Source organism: Stegostoma tigrinum, chromosome 6 (genome assembly GCF_030684315.1).
Source record: "Stegostoma tigrinum isolate sSteTig4 chromosome 6, sSteTig4.hap1, whole genome shotgun sequence".
NCBI classification, from domain to species: Eukaryota; Metazoa; Chordata; class Chondrichthyes; order Orectolobiformes; family Stegostomatidae; genus Stegostoma; species Stegostoma tigrinum.
This window is the reverse complement of record NC_081359.1, coordinates 90,385,080-90,410,986: the sequence shown is the minus strand read 5'-3', so window position 1 is coordinate 90,410,986 and position 25,907 is coordinate 90,385,080. Positions and strand designations below refer to the sequence as shown.

The window sequence follows — 25,907 nt, the reverse complement described above, 5'->3', positions numbered from 1 at the left end:
ACTTAGATTTTTGGGCAGGCTGCATCCTGAGGGAGGGAGCTGCAGCTTCAAAGATGATACTGGGAACTCATAAGGGGGAGAATGGGAAGATCAATCCTCAGATGGATGTCTTATCCAAGTGTCCAGGTAACCTTTCTATTCGGGGGACTGTGGGTATTGTTCTATCAGAGGGAGCTGACATTACTGGAAAGAGACATTCCTACTCCACCTGGCCCACAAGGTTTGCGAAAAGGGCAATTTCTGCCTGAATCTGCCTCACCTCTTTCAGCAACTGAGTTTCAATGAGACCTGGGGGTACAGCCAGCTATTGATAAACTGCAAGCCAGCTAAATCAGAGGTACTAACCTGAATACAGCATCAAAAGTAGCAACTCAGTTCCTAGGATCTGGTTGGCTAGCCACCTGTTGTCCCACCTCCACCATATTAGAATTTATCAGTCAGACATTAGGATCTGGTGCAAGATTTTTAAAATCTATTATTCAACCACACCCTACATCCCCCCATCCCCACTTTTGAGAGGTTAAAGTTTACCCAAATGAATTTTGCAGAACAGTGGGAGTCTGCCAAACTTATAATGATTTTCTGTATCGCTTCCTTGACTTTATGGAAACACTATATGCTGAAAAGGTGCATTGGGCTGCTTTTTAGGTGGTGGACCTAAAAACCAGGGCTGCGACTTGCCTGGCTTAGCCAGTTTGTTCCATAACCATTTATTGGGTTACTATTTGATTTACACTGACCCTTCTACCTCAATGATTCAAATTACTGTTATTTACTCGCAGGCTTGTCCAGCAGTCTTCAGGAATTAAAGATTAATCCCCAGGACACAGCAAAGAAGGGTTCTTTACATTTATAATTCCTTTCAGCACATTCAGTTATTTGCCATAAAACTATTGGAGATGGGAGAAGAAGCAATTTGAATGACAGGATAGTTAGAGATGGAGGTGATCATACAATGAAACCTCGAAGAGTACATCAACATCCCCAATTGCACTTGGCCAGTTTTGTTGAGATTAGGTGCCAGTGCATAAACATTGTTATAACCATTGTATTGATTTGGAATAAATTGAATTTTGATCAATTAAGATTGGTTTGCTAGCATATTCTCAATAATTTCCAAATTAAGTGCTGACTCAGCTGTGAACCTTCCCAAATTACAGGCCGGAAACTCACACATTGACTATTCCAAGTACAATGTTGTGATAGCTTGCATAAGAATTGGTTGTGATATGACAAGAATAACTGGATTATTCTCATTCCTAGTCAGTCAGCATTTTAGAAAGCTTTACTGTTGTATTTTAAATAAGATCATGAGATAGGGCACTTACCTTTATTACAAAGCTAGATACTTCATTAAATTTTATCCTGTGATTTCTACGTTGATATTACTCTCCTGAGACTCTGAGCTTAGAGGTCATATTTGGTTCTAAATTATTCAATGATACAACATTAATAGAGAGAACATAGTTTGAATTATTGCCTGAAAGAGAATTTTTCAGTGAGTATTTGCTTGCTCTTTTACTTGAAGAATTCTCCGTATCTGACAACTTAAAAAGAGAGGAATGCTGTTCACATCAGCAGAATACACTGACTGCCAGAAATGAGAATTGGCAACAATATTGGGAGAATACCTCACCTGCTCATTTGACATGGCTCTGGCATGCCTGCTTTTGCACAATTAACTCTGGAGTACCCCAATGATCCAATCTTGGACCCCTGCTAACTTGATCTACTCTTACCTATGGTGACATCATTGTAAAACACATGGCTGGATTTTCATCAAGGTGTTGGTTATTGGAAGTTGTGAATGTCCTCAATCTCACAGTCCCTGGAGGAGCCTGCCCAACCTATTTTCATGATGGGAGGCCAGGAATGGAGACAAGCCCAAAGGAGCAATGGAATTGAGCAGATGGTGAAGCCAGAAGATTACCAGCCCTGCCTCTGTTTGCTGGGACCGTAGCCAGTTGTGTTTATGATTGTTATGGCCCTCTAGCCTCACCAATGCTATTCACTCCCCATGCCCCCTGTCGTTGCTAAGATGTCCTCTCATATCATACGTTTTCTTGTATCTCCCATTACTCAGTCACCCTGTATGCACAAGGAACCAAACTAATGTGCCATAAATGTTTGCAAACAAAAACCATTTAAAAATCCCTTTGAATCACATTGCTCTTATTATATTCCCAGAAAGCTGCCAATAAAACACTGAACTGAAAACCTGATTGGAGAGCCATTTAATCCACTTCACACCTCTTTATGTTGCAAAAATGAACACACAGGAACTGAAAACCACTGCAAAGAATGATCCATTTATTTCAAGGTAATAAAGATGTCAGCAGACAAAGCTAACATTTGCCTTTACAACTGCATGAATAGATACCTGCTAGACTGACTCTATAGCAACTCTTGGAGCTAACCCAAGCATTCATTATGAAACCACTAAATGTTAGAAAAGTTTACTAACGACAAGAGAACAGTGAACAAAGAGCAAAAAACAGTCCAGATCAGAAATAGGCCCTTCGTTCCACCAAGATTGTGTTGATGTATGATGCCTTTCTAAGCTAAAAGCCTTTTGCCTTTATACAGTCCATATCCCTCTATTCCCTGCCTATTCATGTATCTGTCAAGATGCCTCTGAAACATTGCTATGACATCTGCATCCACCAGTCCTCTGGCAGTGCATTCCAGGTGTTTGCCACACTCTGTATAAAAACCTGCCTCTCACGTCTCCATTAAACTCACCCTATTTTACCATAAACCTTTGCCCTCTAGTAATTAACATTTCTACTCTGGGAAAAAAGACTCCAATTATCCATTCTATCCATGCGTCATAATTTAATAAACTTCTATCAGGCCACTCCTCGTCCTTGAAGGCAAATGAAATTTTCCAAAGATCTTCTCATAGCTAATACCCTCCAAACCAGGCAACTTACTGGAAAACCATTTATGTACCCTCTCCAAAGCCTCCACATCTCTCTGGTAGTGTGAAGAGCCACATTTAGAATATTGTGTACAATTCTGCATCTGTACAGATGCAATACGAATTGCTAATTTTTATAGCCTATGCCCTGACTGATGCCATATGCTGCTTGACCGCCTTATCCACTTGTGTTGCCACTTTCAGGGAACTGTGGACGTGTACACCGAGATCCCTCTGTATGTTGATGCCATTAAGGATTCTGCTATTTCTGTATACTTCCCTCCTGCATTAGATCTTCCAAAATACACCACCTCACATTTGTCCAGGTTAAACTTCATCTGTCATTTCTGCACCCAAGTCTCAAACCTATCCATATCCAGTTGTATTCTCTGGCAGTTCTCCTTGCTATCTACAACTCCACCAATCTTTGAGTCATATACTAAGTTACTAATTAGGCCACCTACTTCCTCCAAAATATTTATATGCATATATTACCACTAACAAGGTGCCAGCACTGATCGTATGTGCAATATTTACATTTCATGTTATTTCATGGTTTTGCTATTGAACCTTTGCAAATGGGCTTCCCCAAATGTTTCCATTAGCACATTGTCCTGGATCTTCAAATGTATCAGTCTGCAACATAAATTGGAAAATCGACAAGTTTTGGGCAAAGTAAAGAGCATCTAACATTGAGTTTCTGGTCTTCCAACAGCTGTTATCACAGTGTGTGCAACAATAAGACCATATGACTAGAAGAAACAGGAACAGGAGTAGGCCATTTGGTCCCTTTACCCTGGTACACTATTTAACAGGTTCATGGATGATCTGATACTCCTCACCCACTTTCTGACATTTTCCCCGACCCTTGATTTCCCTAAAGATCAAGAATCAATCTACCTTTGAATTTCAGCCCTGAATATACACAACGACTTTGTCCCCACAGCTCTCTGTGGCAAGGAGTTCCAACGATTCATAGCTATCTGAGAGAAAAATTTCCCCCTCATCTCAGTTGTAAATTGGTGTCCTTTAATTCTGAGACTGTGCTCTCTAGTCTCTCGCCTGAAAGGAAACCTTCTCTCAGCTTTTACTCTGTTAAGCCCCTTAAGAACTGTATATGTTTCAATGAGATCACCTCTCACTCCAATGAGTAGCGTCCCAACCTGTCTAATCATTGCTAATGAGGCAATCCCTCCATACTGGGGATCATCTTAGTGTATCTTTGGAACAGCCCGTACAGCACAGCATTCTGTGTTATAGAGCTGCTTAGGTTAAACCTTGACAAAAAACACTCCATTTCCTCTTTCCAGACTTTCTTTGTGAAGGCATCTTCTGGAAGGAGGGGAACACACTCTATCCGTCATCACAGCTGCCTCAAGGGTGGTAGGAGATGGCCCTAGGAATGTTTATGTGAATGAAGGATCTGATGGAGAAGACTCTTCTTCCCATAAGGCAAGTTACACCTTAGTGCTCATTTGCAAGTTCAGGTGATAAGATATTCTGCCAAATTACTTTGACAATCAGCTCAGGGAACTATCCAACAACACTTAACAGTTCCTTTTCTTGCAGGGTCTTGAGGATGTTATGTACAAACAATTGCTTGATAGAATTATTTTTATTTTTTCATGGAATGTGGGTATCCTGGGGGTGTGGCAGGGCCAGCATAATTGCAGCTCCCTAAGTGTCAAAAAAGAAGTGAAGAGTCAACCATATTGCTGTGGGTCTGGTTCAACTGTAGGCCAGACTGGGTAGAGATGCCAATTTTCTTCTCTAAAGGAAACTAGCGAAGCACATTTTTTAAGCCAATGGTTACATTGTCACCATTAGGCTTTTAACTTCATATTTTCATCAATATTAAATTTCAATATCTGCCATCTTGGAACCGGCTTCCAAAGATATTTTTCTACACCAGCTTTTCTATGAGGCTACTATGATAAAGTACCGTTCAACTTGAAAGATACGTCTGCACACAGTGACACTTGGTGTTTGTCTACTGAGGCTCAAAGCAATTGCACACAAACGTGGTCATCAAGTGTTGATATCAAAGTATCTTTCTCCCCCTTCATCTAGAGGATTGTACATTCTGTCCTTGCAGATATGATCCATGTCTGATTGTCAGATAAAACCGAAGATGGCTGTAGCTACCACCACGTGAGGGATTTGGGTATAGCCTAGATCTGTGCCACTTATTACAACACAGAGTGCCTCACCCTTGATGGCTAAGTTTTAACCTGCTACAGAGGAGGTAAACCATATTCTCAACACCGTCAGGTCATCTGACATGATTAAGCCATATTCTCAGCACAATCAGGACATCTGATGTGACCGAGCTATATACTCAACAGCATCAGGTCCTCTGACATGATAGTGAAGCAACCAAAGGATTGATTGGACCAATTCCTAAGGATCATGGTCTTGTTCTTGTTGTGATTTACCTTCGCCCCAGACCATCAGTCTGCGAACCAACAACAGGTCCGGGCACCAGATGGTGACATCATCCTTTTACAGGGAGAGCTTGACTTGAACCCCCTTCCTGTTCGGGGTTGTCTCTACTTCCAGGTCTACAGTCTCCCTAGGTGGAGTCAGAAACAGATTTGATAGAACATGTGAACCATTATAGAGAGGACAGTCAGAATTCATATTTGCTTCCTGCCCATTGATTGATATTTGTGTATAGCTTGTGTTGAGGATCCAGTTGTGGATATCCTCTCCAAACCCTGTTTTGAAGGGAACAGGCATCATGAAGGTATGCAATAATCTGTCAAAGGCCTTCTGCTAGTCTAATTAATGAGGCAGGCGTCTAGCCCCGTCTTCACAAAAGTAATTCTATCCTTGACTGGCATGAGGCTATTATTGATCTTCCTGATAGGTATAATGCATCAACTTCACAGCAATCTTAATATAATTGATGAAGAACTTGAACAAAACTTAATACTTTGTGTTACATAAGTTTTTAGTGAATAATATAAACTTTAATATAGCATTGAAATGGTTCTCTCTCTGTTTAACTATCCTGGACATTTACAGACATCCATTGAACAGCATACCTAATTGTGTAACATGTTAATTGGCTGAGTCCCAGATATTACATCCTAGTTACGGTCCATTGTGCATTAAGGTTATAAATGGCAACATTACCTCTGACCAATCAGTAATGAAGGCTGGTGATGCGAGACACAGATTTCAAACCACCAAGATTTGCTTCACAATAAAGAAAAATACACAGTTTAATGTAATTTGCTACACATTTTGTTACTTAGCAACCCGTTTCAGCATCTGCAGACTTAAAAGGTTTGTTTATACCCAGGGGCTGGCAATACTGATTGTGATTATTTTCTTTTTCTAAAGAACTAGGGAAGTGATAGTAAAGGTCTAGATTCTCAGTACGAATGTAAAATGATGGCCAAGTGAGTGGTCTGTTTTTTTCCAGGATGTTGTTAAAAGATTCCTTCACAAAATGTAGAGCAATTAGACCTGACCTGAATCATTGACTACCTGGAAAAGACTGAAAAATGGGTTGCTTAGTGACAAAAGAACTCTTTTAGCAAAGCGGAGAGCATTAGAGAAAACTTATTTCATTTTGAATAATGTCCCTTCAGTTTTTCTCCTGAACTAGCAATGCACACTGACACACAATGTCACAGATACCAATATCCCACACAATTAACCATTCACCTTATGCAGTCTTATACAGCTGCAACATGACTTGTCAACTTTTAAACTCTATGCCTCAGTCAATGAAGTCAAGAATGCCGTACATCTTCTTTACCACCTTATTCACTTGTGTTATTGCTTTCAGGGAGCTACAGACTTGGTTCCCAAGATCCCTCTGTATATCAGTGCTCCTCAGTTACTGTATAATTACCTCTTGTATTTTACTTCCAAAAATGCATCACCTCACATTTGTCCAGATTAAACTCCACCCACTATTTCTTTGCCCAACTTTACAACTGATCTCTATCCTACTGTATTCTTTGATAATATTCCTCACTATCTGCAATTCCACCAATTTTTGTGTCATCTCCAAACTTATCAATTAGCTCACCTGCATTCAAATCATTCATATATATATTTTCAAACAACAGAGGTCCTAGCACTGATCCTCGCAGTACATCACTGGTCACAGACCTCTGGTCATAAAAACACCGCTCCACAATCTCCCTCTATCTTTTATGACCAACCAATTTTGTATCCAACTTGCCAACTCACCGCAGATCCCATGCGACTTAATCTTCTGAACCAGCTTACTATGAGGAATCTTGTCAAATGCTTTAGTAAAGCTCATGAAGACGACATCCACTGACCTACCCGCATCAATCATCTTTTTCACTTCCTCAAAACATTCAATCAAATTTGTGAGACAGAACCTCCTGTACTTAAAGCCATGCAGACTACCCATAATAGGTCAAATCTTTTCTAAGTGCAAGTAACTCCTGTCCCTAACAATCTTCCCCAATAATTTCCCAACCATTGGTGTAACGCTTTCCAATCTATAGCTTCCTGGATTATCCTGTTGCCCTTCTGAAACAAAGAATCAGCATTGGCTTTTCTTCAGTCTTCTGGGACCTCGCCTGTGGCTGAAGAAGATACAAGGATCTCTGTCAATGCCTCAGCAATCTCCACCCTTGTTTCTTTCAGTATTCTGGAATAAACCCCATCAGGCCCTGGGGACTTATTTAACTTAATGTTTTTCAAAACACCCAACACCTTCTCCTTCTTATATCGACACACCCCAGAATACCAACATTCTCTTCCTAATCTTACCATCATCCATGTCCTTCTCCTTAGTGAACACCGATGTGAAGTAGTCATTAAGTACATCAACACATCCTCTAGCACCATGCGTAACTTTACTCCTTTCTGCTTGAGTGGACATACCCTTTGCTCAGTTATCCTTCCACTCCTAATATACATATAAAATGCCTTGGGATTCTCATTAATCATACTTGCCAAGGATGAGCAAAAGAGCCGTAAGCAATCCGAGCATTTATTTTATATATGGGGTGTTCTGATGTGGAATGTGCTGCCTGAGAGGGTGATTCATTAGTAACTTTCAAAAGATAGTCACCTTATACTTGAGGGAGGACATTTACAGGGCTATAGAAAAAGCGTAGGGAAGTGGGACAATTTCGATGGTAAGCCAACGAGTTGGGAGAGGTATCATGGGTCAGTTTGTCTCCTTTTTTTTGTTGTACTTATCAATCAATGGTAGGGTACCTCAAATTTGGTTACCCAAAAACCAATGGTGTTTGAAAACTGAACATTTGCAATTTTAATTGAGTAAAATTTTGAAAAATTATATCTGGAGGATTCACTTAAATGCTGCTTTGGTGCAGTGTGGGTCCAGAGTCTGGACTATTAACCAGCTTCCTCACTTCGCATGCTGTTCTATCTCAGGCACCAAGGAACCCTTGACCCTTACATTCTGAGGAAGGGTTACCAGACTCAAAACATTAACTCGGTTTTCTCCTCCACAGATGCTGCCAGACCTGCTGAGCTTCTCCAGCAATTTGTTTTTGTTTTTTAACCCTTGACCCCATCTGACCTAATACGACCTGAACTGCCCTCTGTTCAACTCTGAAATATGGAAAAAGCTCAAATCTGCCATCCCTCAGTCTCAAGAGAAATTTTACATTTTGTTGAGCAGAATTGGTCAAAATCCTGGAATTCCCTCTCTAATGTCCATTTATAGCGCATGGACTGCAGCAGTTCAAGAAAGCAGCTCAGCACAAACTTCTCACGAGCATATAGGGGTGGGCAATAAATACTGGCAGAGCCAGCTATGCCCTCATCCCACAAGTGAATAAAAATAAACAGAACAATTGAATTGTTATAGGGAGCATTGGATGGTGTCTTGTCTGATCACTTGTGGTCAAGAGATGAACTAACTTTAGAAAGGGTAAGCTAACTGAGCAAACAAACTAAGATCAAGAAACTTTACAGATCCATGATGTGAGGTTACTGGAAGAGCCCTATCTCAGCCCAAACTGAACAATTTGCCCAATATAAAAAAGGAAAGGCTACAGTACAAGGAAAGGAGATGTAGCAGCAGCCAAGCCCAATGGAACAGCACTGGTTCTGTTGTAGAGGAGGTGGGGCAAAGTCCAGGCAAGCGATAGTAGTAGGTGACTTGATAGTCAGGGGCACAGACAGGTGTTTCTGTGGTCATGAATGAGACTTTCGGATGGTGTGTTGCCTCCCAGGTGTCAGGGTCCTGGATGTCATGGAGCAGATATAGGACATCCTGAAATGGGAGGGAAAACAGACAAAAGTCATTGTACACACTGGCACAAATGACATTGGTAGGAAAAGGAAAAGGGTCCAGCGAGGACAATTCAGGAAGTTAGGTAGGGAGCTAAAAAGCAGGACTACCAGAGTAGCAATTTTAGGATTACAACCCGTGCCACGGGCTAATGAGACTAGGAACAGAGAGTGAGTATAGTTGAACACATGGCTACAGAGCTGGTGTAGGAAGGAGGGCTTTAGATATATGGATCATTGGGATGACTTCTGGGGAAGGTGGGACCTGTACAAGAAGGATGGGTTCCACCTGAGCTCGAAGGGCACCAATATCATGGGTGGGAGGTTTGCTACAGCTCTTCGGGAGGGTTTAAACTAGTGTGGCAGAGGGGTGGGAACTGGAACAACAGGCCTGTAAGTCCAGAGACTCAGGACAAAGGAGAGACTGAGTTATACGTAGCGCAGAGTAAAAATAGGCAGAGGGAAGTCACCTGGCTCAGAGGGACTGGAGGCCTGGAGTGCATTTACTTCAATGCAAGAAATATAACAGGAAAGACGGATGAACAGCATGAATTATTACATGGAATGATGATGTTATTGTCATCACGGTGACATGTTTAAAGGAGGGGCAGGATTGGCAGCTTAACATTCCAGGATATCACTGTTTTAGACAGGACAGAAAGTGAAACAAAAGGGGGAGTTACATTGCTGATTAGGAATCACATGATAGCCGAGTTGAGCGAAGATACATCAGAGGAACCTTGCAGTGAGTCATTGTGGGTGGAGCTCAGGAATAGGAACGGTGAAATCACAATGTTGGGAGGTTTCTATAGACCTCCCAACAGCCCAAGTGAGACAGAGGAGCAGATATGTAGTCATACACTAGAAAGGTGTGAAAAAAGCAGGGTAGATGTGTTGGATGACTTCAACTTTCCTCTTATTGACTGGGAATCCCTTACAGCCAGAGGCTTGGATAGAGAGCAAATTGTTAGATGTGTCCAGGAGGGCTTTTTGAGACAGTATGTTGACAATACAACGAGAGAGGAGGCCATACTAGACTTGGTACTAAGGAATGAGCCAAAACAAATGATCAATATTTCAGTAGGAGAGCATCTTGGGCTTGGTGAGCATAACTCCATGAAATTTCGAGTAGTCATGGACAAGGACAAGAGTGGCCCTCAGGCGAGTATGTTTAATTGGGCAAAGACCAATTGCAACCAACTTAGGCAAGAACTGAGAAATGTGGATTAGGAGCAGCTTTTGAGGGCAAATCTATGTCTGACATGTGGGAGGCTTTTAAAGACCAGTTGATTAAAATGCAGGACATACATGTCCCTGCAAAACTGGAGGATAGGAATGGCAGCATCCAGGAAACATGGATGATAAAGGGAAATTATAACCTTAGTCAAAAGGAAAAAGGAAGCATATGATAGGTCTAGGCAGCTAGCAAACTAACAGAGCCGTTGAGGAGTATAGAGATATTAGGAAGGAACTTAAACATGGAATTAGGAAGACTAAAAGGGGCCATGAAATGTCTTTAGCAAACAGGGTCATGGAGAATCCCTAGGCTTTTAATGCATATATTAGAAGAAAGTGGGTAGCAAGGGAAAGAGTAGGCCCTCTCAAGGACAAAGGAGGGAAATTATGCATGGGGCTGCAGGGAGTGGGAGAGATCCTTAATAAGCATGTTGTATTGGTGTTCACCGAGGAGAAGGATATGACGCATGTTGAGTTTAGGGATGAGTGTGTGAATACTTCACAAAATGTCAATATATTAATGGAGGAAGTTTTGGATAAGCTAAGTTACATTATGGTAGATAAGTCCTCAGGGCCAGATGGGATCTATCCCAGTTACTGCGAGAGGCAAGGGAAGAAATAGATGGGGCACCAGCAGATATCTTCATATCGTCCTTGACCACAGACGAGGTTCCAGATGATTGGAGATTAGCCAATGTTGTTCCCCTGTTTCAGAAAGGAAGCAGGGATAATCTAGGAAATTTTAGGCCAGTGAGTCTGACATCTGTGGTGGGGAACCTCTCGGAGAAGATCCTGAGGAACAGCATATATACAAATTTCGAAGAAAATGGACTAGTTAGCGACAGGCCGCATGCTTTCGTACAAGGAAAGTCATGCTTCATAACCTGGTCAAATTTTTTGAAGAGGTGACAAAGATAATTGTTGAGGGAAGAGCTATGGATGTAGTTTATATCACCTTTAGTAAGGCATTTGATAATATCCCACATGATAAAACTAAAATCACATGGGTTGCTGGGTGGGCTGGCTGGATGGATACAAAACTGGCTTGGTCACAGAAGACAGAGGGTAACGATGGAAAGGTATTTTTAGGAATGGAGACCAGTAACTAGTGGTGTTCCACAGGGATCGGTCTTAGATCCTCTGTTGTTTGTAGTATTCATAAATGATCTGGAGGAAAATGTGCGTTGTCTGATTAGTAAGTTTACAGGTGGCATGAAGATTGGGGGAATTGCTGCTTGTTATGATTATGAAAGGATATAGCAAGATATAGATAGATTGGTGACTTGGGCACAGAAATGGCAGATGGCCTTTAGTCCAGATTAATGTCAGGTGATGCATTTTGGAGGATCACATTTAGGTGTGAATTACAGTGTTAATTGCAGAACCTTTGGGAACATTACTATACAGATGGTTCTAAAGAAGGATCACTGGACCTGAAACATTAATTCTGTTTTCCTTTCACAGATGCTGCCAGAGCTACTGAGCTTCTCCAGCAAATTTGTTTTTGTACCATACAGATGAATCGGGGCATACAGGTCCACATTTCCCTAAAAGTGACAACACAGTGGCCAAAGTGATTAAGAAGGCATATGGCATGCTTGCCTTCATTGGCTGGGGTTTGGAGTACAAGAGTTAGCAAAACATACTGCTGCTATATAAAACCCTCGTTAGGCTGCATTTGGAGTATTGTGCACAGTTTTGATCGACACATTACCAGAAGATGTGGAAGCTTTGGAGAGAGTACAAAGAAGGTTCACCAGGATTTTGCCTGATCTCGAGGCCATTGGCTATGAAGAAAGATTAAAAAGACTAGGGTTGTTTTCACTGTAATAATGGCAGCTGACAGGAGACCTGACAGAGGTCTACAAAATCATGAGAACCAGAGATGGGTGGATAGTCAGAGGATTTTTCCCAAGGTTGAAATTTTAATTACAAGGAGGGGCAAGTTTAAGGTGAGAGGGCAAAAGTTGAAGGGAGATGTGCGAGGAAAGTTTTTCACGCAGAGAGTGATAAGAGCCTGGAATGCACTGCCAGAGAAGATGGTGGAGCAGGCACGTTAGTGACATTATAGAGGCATCTAAATGGTTACATGAACAGGGAGGGAATTGAGTGATATGGACTGAATAAGGGCAGAAGGTTTGTTTTTCAGTTTAGACAGGGCATTATGATCAGCACAAGCTTTGAAAGCCAAAGGACCTATTCCTGGGCTGTATTTCTTTTTTGTTGTTTTGCGATAAAGAAACAGGGGAGACAGGAGAAACATCATTGACAATTAAAGCTAACTGTGGTTGGTGTGACAGGGAAAAGCCCGGTATGAAAACTGCCCTGACAAAGCGGCTGGATGTCATTTATTTCGAAAGATGTGCCCCTTCTGGCTACTGGCTGTAGCAGGAAGCTGGCGCAAAATAGCTACAAATGGAAGCTTCTGGAATGTGACAAGACCATGATGTAGATGGTATCCATGGTTTTCGGGGGTATTTGTGGAGAGATCCAGGAGCCAAGAAGAAACTGCTGAAGCATTGATATCCTAGGAAAGGGAAGCAAAATGCATTTAAAGTTAAACACAGGTCAGCGGGTTTGATGCTTTCTGGTGCTACGGTTGGAGAGAGGTTCAGTTCAGCCATTGTGCAAATTTAAACTATATGGGTCAGCAGAGATGGAACTCAAGCTCATAGAAGAAATGAAACCAACCCTCCAACAGCAAAAGAGCTCACATAAACTTTTTATGCGATTCAGAGTTTTTCATCAAGAAGGCCTGTACTGACTTGCAAAATATTGGAACTGGAAAGCTGAGAAGGCTTGTCCAGAAACTGCAGAGCTGCATTCCCATAGCTAATTGCAGGACGGGGCAAGTATCATATTGCATAACCCTCCTCACAGAATTGAAGTCAGTGTGTCTGTTCATACCCATTTGAAAAATTCTCATCTGCAATTGTCAAATGTTAAAAAAGAAAATTGACTTGATTTTGAAGCCCAAACTTATTTCATCTGACACAGAATCAACAAGCTGCTGCTCAAGGGTGGTTACGGTGGTGAAATGTCTATCAGAACTTGTATAGATCATACTGACCTGAACAAAGCAGATGAATGCAAAGTTTATCAGGTGTCATCTGTGAACAGGAGATTAGTTGAATTGGGAAAGGGTTGAACCTTCACAGAGCTAGGTACAAATAGCAGTTTTTGGTAACCACCCCTTGAGGAAGAGTCTACATTGCTCAAAATCTTCGTTATTCTAATTCAGAGATTTTATTTCAACAGACTCCCTTTTGGCATCACATCAGTGCCATAAATCTTCCAGAGGACAATGTCAATGTCAATGTTCCTAGAAGGACTAAATGGAGTCACTTGTCATACAGAATGATGACCTCATCCATGGATTGACTCAGACAGAACACGACACCTGATATTAAACTGGACTACAATGCCTGCAGAAAACAGGGCTTACCCTCAACAACAAATGTGAATTCTCATGGCCGACTGCTAATGTGTATAAATGATGCATCATCCAGTTTTAGATTTGACCCACAGAAGACCAGAACAACTAAGGAGTTTCCAACTTGTCAGAACTTGACTGAGCTTCAGGGATTCATGAGTATAATATGATAAACAAAGCCAGATTGTTTCTGTTGTCAGTTAGTTACATAAGCTATTGCAAAAGCAAAACATCTTTCTGGGAGGAAATGCAACATAGGCATTTTGAAAAATACCACAAAGGTGCAGAGGTCACCTGATATTTTAGCTTGCTATAACTCAGGGATACTCATGAACATTGCTGCAGATACATCTTTTTCAAACCTTCAGATACCGATGAATGGAAAGTGCAGACCAGGTTACTATGTACCCTGTTCACTGGCACAGACTAAACAAGGAGTGAGGCTCTGAAAGCTTGCATTTTCTAATATAACCTGTTGGACTATAACCTGGTGTTGTGTGATTTCTGACCATGACAAAGGAAAATGTATTTGCTGCTACATGGATTTATAAGAAGTTTGAAGATTGTGTTTTTGGTCTTCAAGATAGACACAAAGCATAATTACTTAGTGACATTCTCAAATTTTAAGCAATTAACAAAATTGCCTTTACGAGCACAATGATTCAAACTGAGTGTGATGAAGGTTAATGCAAAGACTGTGTATGTGTCATTAAAACAGCAAAATACAATAGCTGCTTTAGGGATAAAGAAGCAAGAGTAGTCCATTCAGCTCCTTGAATCTGCTCTGCCATTCTAGGTCATGGCTGATCAGTTACATTAACACCATATTCTCGCAGTACATCGATATCCCTTGATGTCATTCGTAAGCAGTAATCTATTAATTACATTGTCTCTCATCTTAGTGACAAGGCCAGATGCTGCCCTTTTTGAAGAGGTAGAAATCTTGCCATTGACCATAACATCTGTACCAGCAACAATGCAATGCGTGAATGATATCACAGATGCACGGATAGTTGATAAAGAATGTGCTAAGATCAGACAGTACTGTGTCAACCGATGACCACATTAGCCCATTCCCAGACAGTAGTGTGAACAGAAAGGACAGTCCAATGTAGTTGGTGATTTTGTTCTCTATGATAAGAGAGTGATTATTTTGAGAGTTCTGAAACTCGACATTCAACAAAAGACATTTGCATTTCACAAAATGTCAAGCCAGAGCATGATATTCTGTTTGTGGGCAGGTCTGTCCAAATCATAAGAGACTATATCAAGCTGTATTACTCGTGTTACATAGAGTCATACAGCACAGAATAGACCCTTTAGTCCAACTTGTTCATGCCAACCACGTTTCGCAAACTAAACTATTTGGCCCACATCCCTTTAAACCTCTCCTTTTCATACACCTGTCTTTTAAATGTTGTAACTGCACCCGCATCTGCCACTTACTCTGGCAGTTAATTCCACATTCAAACCACCCTCTGTATGAAAAAGTTGCCCCTCAGGTCCTCTTAAATCTTCTTCCTCTCACCTTAAAATTATGCCATATAGTTTTGAACTCATAAGCTCATAAACGTGACATCGGTTGCCTTAATCTCTCTGCCCGTCACCCATTCAAACCTATCTCCCTCTGAACTGACTGGACTCTGTGCTCTCAGATCCAACCTTGGCTTGGTAATCGAGTCTGCCCAAAGGGTGGCACTGTTGTTATCTTGTGCATTGACCTCTACATCATGGAGGCTAAGTGCCAGCTCTAAAACACCTCTTTTCTTCCCCAGACCATGGACCCACCATAAACATCAGGATTTTGTGCCCATGACAGTGACTAATCTCATCTTATCTGGAGATCTCTCCAACAGCCTCCAAACTCATCGTCCCGCAACCCGATACAGCCTGCTTCTACCTTCTTCCCAGAATCCTGGCCAGATCCACAACACTGACAGGGTACCTCCCCCCTCCCCTCACTGTCCCTGGTCATCACTGTCCACTCTAGTTGCATCCACATCCATTGGATATTTAGTCACCATTTCCACCAGCTCCAGTAGGATGTCACCATCATCTACACTGGGGAGACAAAATGCATTTCTCGTCAAGAGACAAGAGAACCATTGATATCATCTTCCTTCCTACCATATCAATAGCCACGTCTTGGGATAGACATCTTCTAGGATGGAGGTGAAGATGTCATCGTTATGACTACTGTTCAAGATGGATTAAAAGCAAATAACTGCAGGAAAGCCTCAAGCCAAACATGGAACCAGAAGATGAATGCTTACAATAAAAGTAGTGAGGATGAAGATTAGTGACTTACAACATGCATCCCTGAGTATTCATTCAACTAAATTACAAAATTGTCAACAATCATGTGAGCTCCTCATTGGAAGAAGATTGAGAACTTAACTCTAAACTCTCCCACAAACATCATGCAATAAATACAAATTGTTGGACAAAATGAGGAACAAACAGGACAAATATTATTTCAGTCTGCTGAAACGGTTAAAAATGTCAAGAGGTATTCGACTTTCCAGATTTGTAACCAGGGGATATAAATAAAGAAAAATTCTTCAAATACTGGAAATCTGAACAAAGAACTGAAAGGGCTGGGGAAACTCAACAAGTCTGGCAGTATTTGTGGAAGAGAAGCAAAGTTAATATCTCGAGTTCAACATGACTCTTCTTCAGAACCAGGAGAGTTAGTAACTGTCCGAGACCAAACCCCGCTATGGAATAAGTGATTGAATAGACACCATGTGCATGATTCTACCTCCTTCAAACACAGCCCGGTACTGGTGGCACTAGGTGCCACACAGAGGAAGCCTCCTGCCCTGTGGAAGGCTTCCTTTACATGCTGTTTTTGAACAGAACTGCTGCAGTCATCCAGCAATGGTAATATTCTGACTGGTGAAAGTGAGTCTTCCAATTCTTCTCCTGTCCAACAATGCCTAAGGGACCACCCAGATGATTCAAAGCCCCTGATCTGCTCATAAGGAAAAGAAGATCTATTCTGGTAGTTCTTGAAATTGCCACAGTGAATGTCCATATCAGGAGAATAAAGGAAAGATGAGGACCTAAGAGAAAGATTAAGGACTGCAACACACCAGGGTTTAAAACAGTGGTTTGTGTGATCCTTACAAAATAGCACTGAGAATCAGAGACTGTAGCGCAACGTTAGATGCTGGCTTTTTTAATGGATTACTTAGGCTTTTACATCATCACAGGAAATGATTCAACATCACATGACTTGGTTTCAGCCTGTTGGACAACACACCCCAGAGCAGCAAAATGTGTTTCAATGTTATTGCTGGTTTATAAAATATGCCATAATATTGTAAATATTGTATAAATGATGGAGTTCTCTTGTTTTACATTGTTTTACCTCCATATTTCAAATATGATGTTTATGATTTTGCCTGTTTGGCCATGGGAAATAACATGCTGAAAACCTGCAACAATTTAAACTGCCATTTTATTACAATAATAAAGAGAAAATTATTTATATTCCTGACTTTCAACTATAATAACTGAATTTCTCATATTTGCATATTGGGAGTTACCATTCATCAGATACTTAATTGCCATACAAAGACTTTAGCCATTATTTTCAGCAAGTAACTCATCTCTTGACTTCCAAAACCTGTCCATTATCCACGCAATACAGGTGTGATGGAACAGGATGTGTCCAGTTCCAAAAGCTTCCAAGATTGGCACAGTGGCTCAGTGGTTAGCACTACTGCCTCATAGCACCAGAGACCTGGGTTCAATCCTGTCCTTTGGCATCGGTCTGTGTGGGTTTCCTTCCCAGTCCAAAGATGTGCAGGCTCAGTGGATTGGCTGTGCTAAATTACTCTAAGTGTTTAGGGATGTGTAGATTAGGTGGGTTTATAGGGGGATGGATCTGGGTGGACGCTCTGAGGGTTGGTGTGGACTTTTTGGGACAAAGGGCTTGGAGGGATTCTATTAAAAAAACTCAACACCATCCATGGCAAAGTAGTCTACTTGACCACATCCATGACTTTAACGGTTTTCTCCCTCCACCACTGATTCTCAATGGTAGCGGTGTATACCATCCACGAGAGTCACTACAACAATTCAACAAACTACTTTTGACAGCACCTTCTAAACAGAGTCTCCACCACTTTGAATGACAAGGGCAGCAGATACTCAGAAATGTCAACGCCTGCAGATTCTCTGCCAAGTTACACACTTTGACGGATATCACGACTTGTGCACTGTCATGAGATCCTCAAAATCACTCTGTAAGAGCACTGTGGATGTACTTGGATCAGACAGATTGCAGTGTTCATGAAGGCAGCTTACTGCCATCTTCTCAAAGCAGTCAAGGCTGGGAAATAATTGCCGGTAATGATCACATCCATGGATAACTATTTTTAAAATGCCAATATTGACATGGAAGTTTGGAAGTTCAGTTCCATGGGGGCCAATAAAGAATTGGAAGGATGTTGCCCAATGTAATAAGACAAAGCAGTGTCATTCACATATTTCAACTTTATTTTGAAGTGTTCACATACCTCTATCCTTACATGCTTTGTCGCCACAAAAGCCTAATATGGAGTGTAATTTCTTTGTTGCATGCATCTGTCATCTACTAAGGTCTATTGACAATAACTGTTTGCAGAGGGCTGGTAGAAGATGCAGGCATAACATTTACACGAGTGCAGTTGTCAAATGCGATAGTTCGCAGCAAACCTCATGCATGTGTGCAGTCCAAAAATCTCATGTCAGTTTTTCACCACAACCTCTTCAAACAGCTGCTGTTCATATGCTGTTTCTCCCCCTATTTGTGCACAGCATCCAGCTTTGTTCTTTGCATATAGTGGATGTTATAATAACCTTGGAAAAAGTTCAGAAGAAAACTGCTTAAATGATTCCTATGTTTAAGAATCTCAGTTACTCAGATAAGATTTAGAAAAACTGGGTCTACTGATTGTAGTTATTTACTTACTTTAGGTTGCGGATGTTGATTCATTGAGCATTTTTAAGGTAGAACAGATACAACTTACAGTAGTAAGAGAATTGAAAGATAAGAATATGGATCGTTCAAGGATATTTCGCTGGAATGGTATGATTATGCCACGAGGAGAGAATGAGGAAACTGGATGTGTGTCGTCTGGAGTGTTAAAGAATGAGAAGTGATCTCATTGAATCTTACAGGGTGTGACAAGATTGATGTTCTTACAATGTTTTCCCTGAGTGGTGAGTTTAGAATCAGAGAAACAGGCCCTTCTGACCCTCAAAGCATCCCACTCAGACCCATTCTCCATAACCCACTGAATCTGCACATCCCTGAACGCTATGAACAATTTATTTTGGCCAAATATTCTAGTCTGCACATCTTTGGTCTGTGGGAGGAAACCAGAGCACGCGGAGGAAACCCACGCATACATGGGGAGAATGTGCAAACACCACACAGACAGTGCCCTGAGGGTGGAATCAAACCCAGGTCCCTGGCACTGTGAGACAGTAGTGCTAGCCACCAAGCTACCATGCCACCCCAAGAAAAGGAGGCCTGAGTGTCTCGGTGGTTTCAAACAATGAAATTTCCAGTTACTGGCTGAACATGCTCACCTATTGTGCCATAGAGATAACACTACAACCAAGGGACTGTCCCAGAGTAAGGTGTCAGCCATTTATAGCTGAGATAAGAGGGAAGTTGAATATTTGTAATTCTCTACCCAGAGGGCTGAGCTCACTCCATAGGGAAAGAAATCTACCATCCATAGCTTGGTCTGGTCTCCAGTGGCTTCAGAGCCCAGCAACAGCCCTCTGAAAAGGCTGAGAAAGCCACTTAGGTTCAGGGGCAAATTGGGATGGGAGACAAATGCTCCCCTTGCCACATGCCTGAGTTAATCTTTAATCTTTCAGGTCGAGTCCCTTCTTCTGAAGAAGGGTCTCGACCTGAAACGTCAAACTTTCCTGCTCCCCTGAAGCTGCTTGGCGTGCTGCATTCATCCAGCTCCACACCTTGTTATCTCAGATTCTTCAGCATCTGCAGTTCCTACTATCCCTGTAATCTTTAATCTCCTATTCTCTGAGCATTAACGCTTAAGAAAACATTTCGTGAATAAGCGCCCACTTTATGGAAAACACCACAAAGGAAACCTTCATGTCTAGTGTATGGATGAATGAATAAGAAAGCTGCAGGGAGATCCCTTTCTAGAAGGGACTTTGTTTATCATGAGTTTGGGAGAAAGTATGGAAAAGGCAGGGTCGCTAGGTCAGCTTCAGCATAAATATTACTTGAAAGATTTTGGTTTAGGCAGGTGACCTGTGAGTTGAGTTGCAAACTTTTTGCACTACTATTTCAAACTATTTTGACGATTGCCAGAGAGAGAAAAATGCGGTCACAGGTAGTTCTTCTGGAATGCAAAGAGAGAGAGAGAGAAAGCGATAGCAACAGGTCATGCAGAATCGCTGAAATCACCTCAAAGTCTCCCTTTCTCCAATTAAAAACCACTTCGAGCAGCTCTGTATCAGCCGCTCGCACGCAGAGTGACAGTCAAATGTACCCTGACACATTCCTGCGGTTTGACGCAGTGGAGAGAGGAAGAAAACCGGTCTGAACGTTCAAGTTTGAAGCGACGGGTGGCTGGAGTCCCTCCCACTGCTATACCGTTACACATTGAGACATTAGTGTAGGAGCCAGTGCGGAATTCCGGCTCTCCAGCTACTGGAACTCACTGAGCTGACGAAGCACAGATCCAGCATACACACTTAGGGAAAATGATCATGAAGCTGAAATCCCTGATCCAAACAAAGGTCCCACAGGTGGACGAACAGCAAGGAGTCTATTAGACCCCGTCCGAGTAAGTATTGCAGTTTAACGTTTTCGAGTCATCTTTCTCATCGTTGTGCTTTTGCATTAATAGTTGTATAAAAGCTGGGTGAAATGTGAAAACCTTGGGAAATACCGTATCCCGGTGTTGGTGTTCGAAGCATTGTTTCTTTGCAATGCACGCACAAATTGTGTGACAAATCTCCAAATTAGACACAAAAAAGGAGATAAATTGTGGACAGATTATTTAGCAGCTGCAAACAAGTTCTTTTGTGAGGGAGAGATGACCTTGAGACAGACGGTAAGAACTATTCCGGTTGGGTTTGGTATCAGACAAGTTTATTGGTCGCCAATATCCAGAATGTAGAACAGAAGGAGGGAGGGACAGGTTCTCTGTCTAGATACATTCACAGTAAGGACATCGAAAATGAGACAAGTTTCCAGGTCACTTGGCCTATGCAGGGTTTACAAGACCATGTAACTCTCATAAATGTTCCATTCAGTTACCCAGTCAAAGAGGTATCCTTGGTGTCCAGGGGTATCCTTGAAAACGGAGCGGCCGGAAAATTACTGGGTTGATACGATTGCTGAACTGGAAGGGCCGAGAAAGTTGTCAGAGCGAGTGGATTTTACGGAACCTTACTGCTCATAGCTGTCCTTCCAGACGTTGATTTCACATTTCACATTGCTGAGATCTCTCGCCCCTTTAACCATGGGGAAAGTCTTAACCAATGGGGCATTTGGCAAAATCTGTAGTGTACTTCCTGTAAATTACTGTGATAACTTGCGCAAGCTGAGGCCAATCTGAAGTCACTTTGTCGACGCAATTTTCCTGAATGAGTTCAGATTGAACAGAAACACTGTACTTCACCTGGGACTGTAGTGCCCTTGTTATCCGTTCATTACCTGTCGCTCCGAAGGGTCGTGACATCCGTTACTTTAATACGCAGTGTTAGTGGTTAGTTATTTCAATCAACTTATTCAGACATGCCTGATGGGAATTCTGGTGGGACTTGAACCCGGATCTTCTGGCCCAAAGGTAGGGATGCTACCACTGAGCCACAACCGCCTCATCCAGTCATGCAATCTGGAAAAATGTGCAACATTTTTGGAACTGCATTACTAGGCCAACCTCGATTATGTTGAATCTTCCAACACAGTTTTGAGTCAATGCTGCTGTGAGCTAGCCTTAAGGCTGGGTTAGCCCATTCCTTAACTAGCCTTGATTTCCGCACTCGGAGGTCAGGTCATGTCCAATTTTGGAATCTGTGTGTGGTGGAATATTACCAGATTGTGGAGTTGTCCTGTCAAGCTATTATACACCAGGGAACGAACAAACTACTTACCAAGTTTTACTGCTTTGAATTGTGGTCCAGGTTGAAAAGATCTGTTAAATTCTCAAGTGTCTCCGAGTAAACTAAGCTGTAGAAGACAGGAAGGTTTCAGCTTCAGTTCCTGGTCTGTGTTGATTTAATTATCTCAGTTATGGTGTCATTAAGTGTGCTACTAAAATCCTCAATTTCTCTGGTTTAAGATGGGGAAATCTATCCCCAATACTAACCACTATTCAGCCATCAATGCTGCACCAGAAGTACACTGGACCAGCATATGGTTGGGCTTATTGTGACAGCCCCATCAGATCAAAGCAATACTTCAGAAAGTACAACATCTTAGCCAGGAAGCAATTAGCTGACCCATTGTCTGCTTGCATTTAGGGTACAACTGTACATCACGACCTGTAAGGTACCCCGCATGTCTAGTCATTTCAGAGAGGCAGAAAAGCACAAACAAAAGATCCTAGGAAAAAGAAATTGGGTAATTTCTTCCTGACAACAAATGAAAATGAAAACATATTCCAGAAGTTACAACAGATGCTCATACTCATTGTCCTATACCTCAGCAGTTCTTGTATGTTATAACATTGTGCACAGCTGGGAGTTGGTTGGTTGGTTTGTGAACCAGTGTAATGCCAACAGTGTGGGTTCAATTCCCATCACCAGCTGAGGCTACCAAGAAGGACTCTCCTTTTTGACTGCACCCCTTGCCTGAGGTATGGTGGCCCTCAGGTTAAATCACCATCAGTCATCATTCTCTAATGACAGAGCAGCCCTATAGTCCGGTAAGACTATGGTAACCCAAACATCCTGCACAGCTATAAGCCTGTCCAACTTGGTATTTACAATAATTTGGTACTCGCTGCGTGAGCTGGTGAGCTATTCCAAAGGTCAATAACAATATTAATAGAAAGCTGCTGATACAATAATACAAGCAATTGGTACTTGAGTTCTGTATTTGTGTACTTTGTAGACATGGTTCTTGGTTTTAACCAATATATTTCATCAAAATAATTGATCTACATGGGCATAATGTAGCCATTATTCAAACACCTTCATCAATCTCTGAAACACTGAAATACAACTAATGGATGCTGAAAATCTAAACTTGTTCTGTGATTTAACTGTTTTTTTGAATGAGTTAAAGTGAGTTCTGCCTGGTGTAAAAATGCTGATTGTATATTGCTGTTTTAAGCATGACCACGTGCTAAGGGACTTAGGTTCAAGGGACAAACAGAAATGTGCATTTATGAAAACAGTCACATGAGAACATGAATTGACTCGAGTGATTGTAGATGGTTGGTATAAATGACTGAGAGATACATTAGTAGTGTTGTGAAATAAAGTGTTTAAAGATATACAACACCTCCATATTCTAAATTAGTGTATTTTTGATGTATTTTGTGATTCCTAATTATCTCTGGGTGAGGAATGCTGAGCTATCTTCTTGCACTGCTATGGAGAAGGCAGATCCACAGAGCTGTTGGGGAAATACCCACACCGCATGGATTGTAATGGTTTCTAAAGAAGGTCAGTACTACCTTTTCAAGGGCATAGGAATAGGCAATAAACACTAGCACCTCTGTGATACCCCTGCTACAAGAATGAAAAAGACCTGAACAGAACATCAGAAATTTCAAGCCCTCGATTTTGTTTTGGGAATCTACCTTTGTAACTGTGTTGTGTATTGACTATTGAAAGATTCAAACATCCCCAAGATCAGAAATTGTAGCATTCTGCTGTACTAATATCTTGTCTGCTTTGACAAACTCAATAAGCACTGTGCATGTCTTCATTGAAGCTTTCTCTGGGAATAAATATGTCCTTATTGTAGACCTTGTCAGTAATGACAGTGGTCGCAAACAACCAATCAAATCACAACATCTTCTGTGAATCTCACCAATGATCAGTAGAATCATTGTAGCTTAAGCTGTTGGGAGAATGCAGATGGTATAATTAAAGGGGAGTCTGGGCATTCAACAGTGCATGGATAAACAGGACTAAGCAGTCATGCCAGGTCAGTGCAGGAACCTGCTTCCTGGATGGCCATTGTATACCAACGCTGAAGTCCTATACAAAATGAAGTCCAACTCTGCAATAAACTTGGGCAATTGTCTCATGATGTTCCTTTTGCCAGCAGGAGAGGAGGTGAAACTCCATCTTAACCAATTGTTTGTCAGCTCAGCAGATGTAGAATTGATTGGAGGAGCCTTGTGGGATGAACAGGAATACAAGTGACAATCTGAAAGTGGAATCCTGATGAAAGGGTAGCTACCCATCTGCAGTGCATTACACGGCTGCCTTTCTGTTGATATTGAGCAAGCTTCTCTGGGTCATTGCCAGGGAGAGCTGTGCCTGGGTCCAATTCCACTTGGTGACATAATGGCAGTTGTGAGGGTTCCAGCACTTACACTACATGAATAGCTTGGCACATTTCCACACATGGAATATTGTGTTCAGTTCTGGTCGCCTCATTATAGGAAGGATGTGGAAGCTTTATAGAGGGTGCAGAGGAGATTTACCAGGATGCTGCCTGGACTGGAGGGCAGGACTTATGAAGGGAGGTTGAGGGATCTTTTCTTATTGGAGCAAAGAAGAATGAGAGGTGACTTGATGGAGGTGTACAAGATGATGAGAGGCATAGATAGAGTGGATAGCTAGAGACCTTTTCCCAGGCAGAAATGACTGTCACACTTGGTAGAAGTTCTAACATCTGATGGGGCATATTGGGATTCCTGGTGGCAGCACCATATTGGAAAGACCGTTGTGTACCTGGTCAAAGTGCTGGCGGTCTCAAACTGCCCTCTATGGTTCAATTAATTTACTCTGGAAATAGAACATGAGGGAAATTGGTGCTTTACTGTGTGGACAGAGATCTGGAGGTCCCAGTGGACGGGGTGATGCAGACGAGAGCTGTTGTCTTTCCTCAGAACCAGCAGAAGAGATCACTGCACCACTCACGCCAGCCTGGTCCGCAGCTGCCACTTGGGTCACTGCAGTCAGGGCAGTGCATAAGAGCATGCAGCAGCATGGACCTTCTCCCTTCCACCAGTAAGTGCCACAGTTTTCTCTCTGCTACGTCATATTTTATCTTTTTTCCTGCAGTCACCTCCCATCAAGTCTCATGATCTACCACTCTCACTATTACATGGAACATCTTCCTTCACTCACTCCCCCACCCACCAACAGCCTACTAATCCTGCAGGACATCTACATTGCCTACTCACTCACACTCAGGACACCTCACCATGTTCCCCCCACTGACAGATGAGCCAGGCAATTTTACTGCACTGAATTCCTCCCTTTGTCTCATTGCAGGAGAAATTAACTCATAATGCCACGGAGGGAGTCAAAATAAGTGGTGGGGCATCCAATATTAAGTGCCTTGCCTGCTACATAGAGAAGATACTGGCCTTGGCAACCAAATCTGAGAGTGCTTCTGTGGAGATACCGAACCTCCATGTCCTGGTACCAAGTAAGAAGCATTGTCCTTTGCTGTGCTACTTTCCCATTTCTACCTTGTGAACATTGTTAACAAGTCTGAATTTCTACCCCTTGTTTGCAACATCAGCTCTCTTTTGTTTTCTGCAGGTGCCAGTGGAATCAGCACATTGTAGGTGGCTGAGAGGTTGTCCCCACAATAGATCTTTATCTCTGAGGAAGCTAGCGCAGATGCTTCAGAGGAAGAACCAGCTCAAATACTGATCCCTCCCTGGGTATGTCAGCTGGATTAGAGTCAGCAGCACTGCACTATCTCATTTGGTAGAGGGAGAACTGCTGGAGGCTAGGCACGTGTTCTTTCCAGGCAGCAGAAGATCCCAGATTGTCTTCAATTAACAACTGAAATCAAATGCACAAGCAGACACAGGAGCAGTGGTTGGTTTGACCAAGGCATTGGGTGCACTGACACAAACGTTGCAGAACTGTACCAGT

The 25,907-nt window shown here is 42.0% G+C and overlaps 1 protein-coding gene across 3 annotated transcripts in view; it reads left to right on the top strand.

Annotated features, from left to right (window-relative positions):
* LOC125453700 (P2Y purinoceptor 2-like) overlaps window positions 1-25,907 on the top strand; it is a 166,251-nt gene that overhangs the window by 106,799 nt on the left and 33,545 nt on the right. For 2 of the 3 annotated variants that reach the window (XM_048533595.2, XM_048533593.2), the window contains exon 1: window positions 20,507-20,671. The exons of the other annotated variant lie outside the window; for it this stretch is intronic. The gene's annotated coding sequence lies outside the window, so the exon portion shown is untranslated. Of the gene's footprint in view, window positions 1-20,506; window positions 20,672-25,907 lie in introns of those variants that run through there. 3 annotated transcript variants of the gene reach the window in all.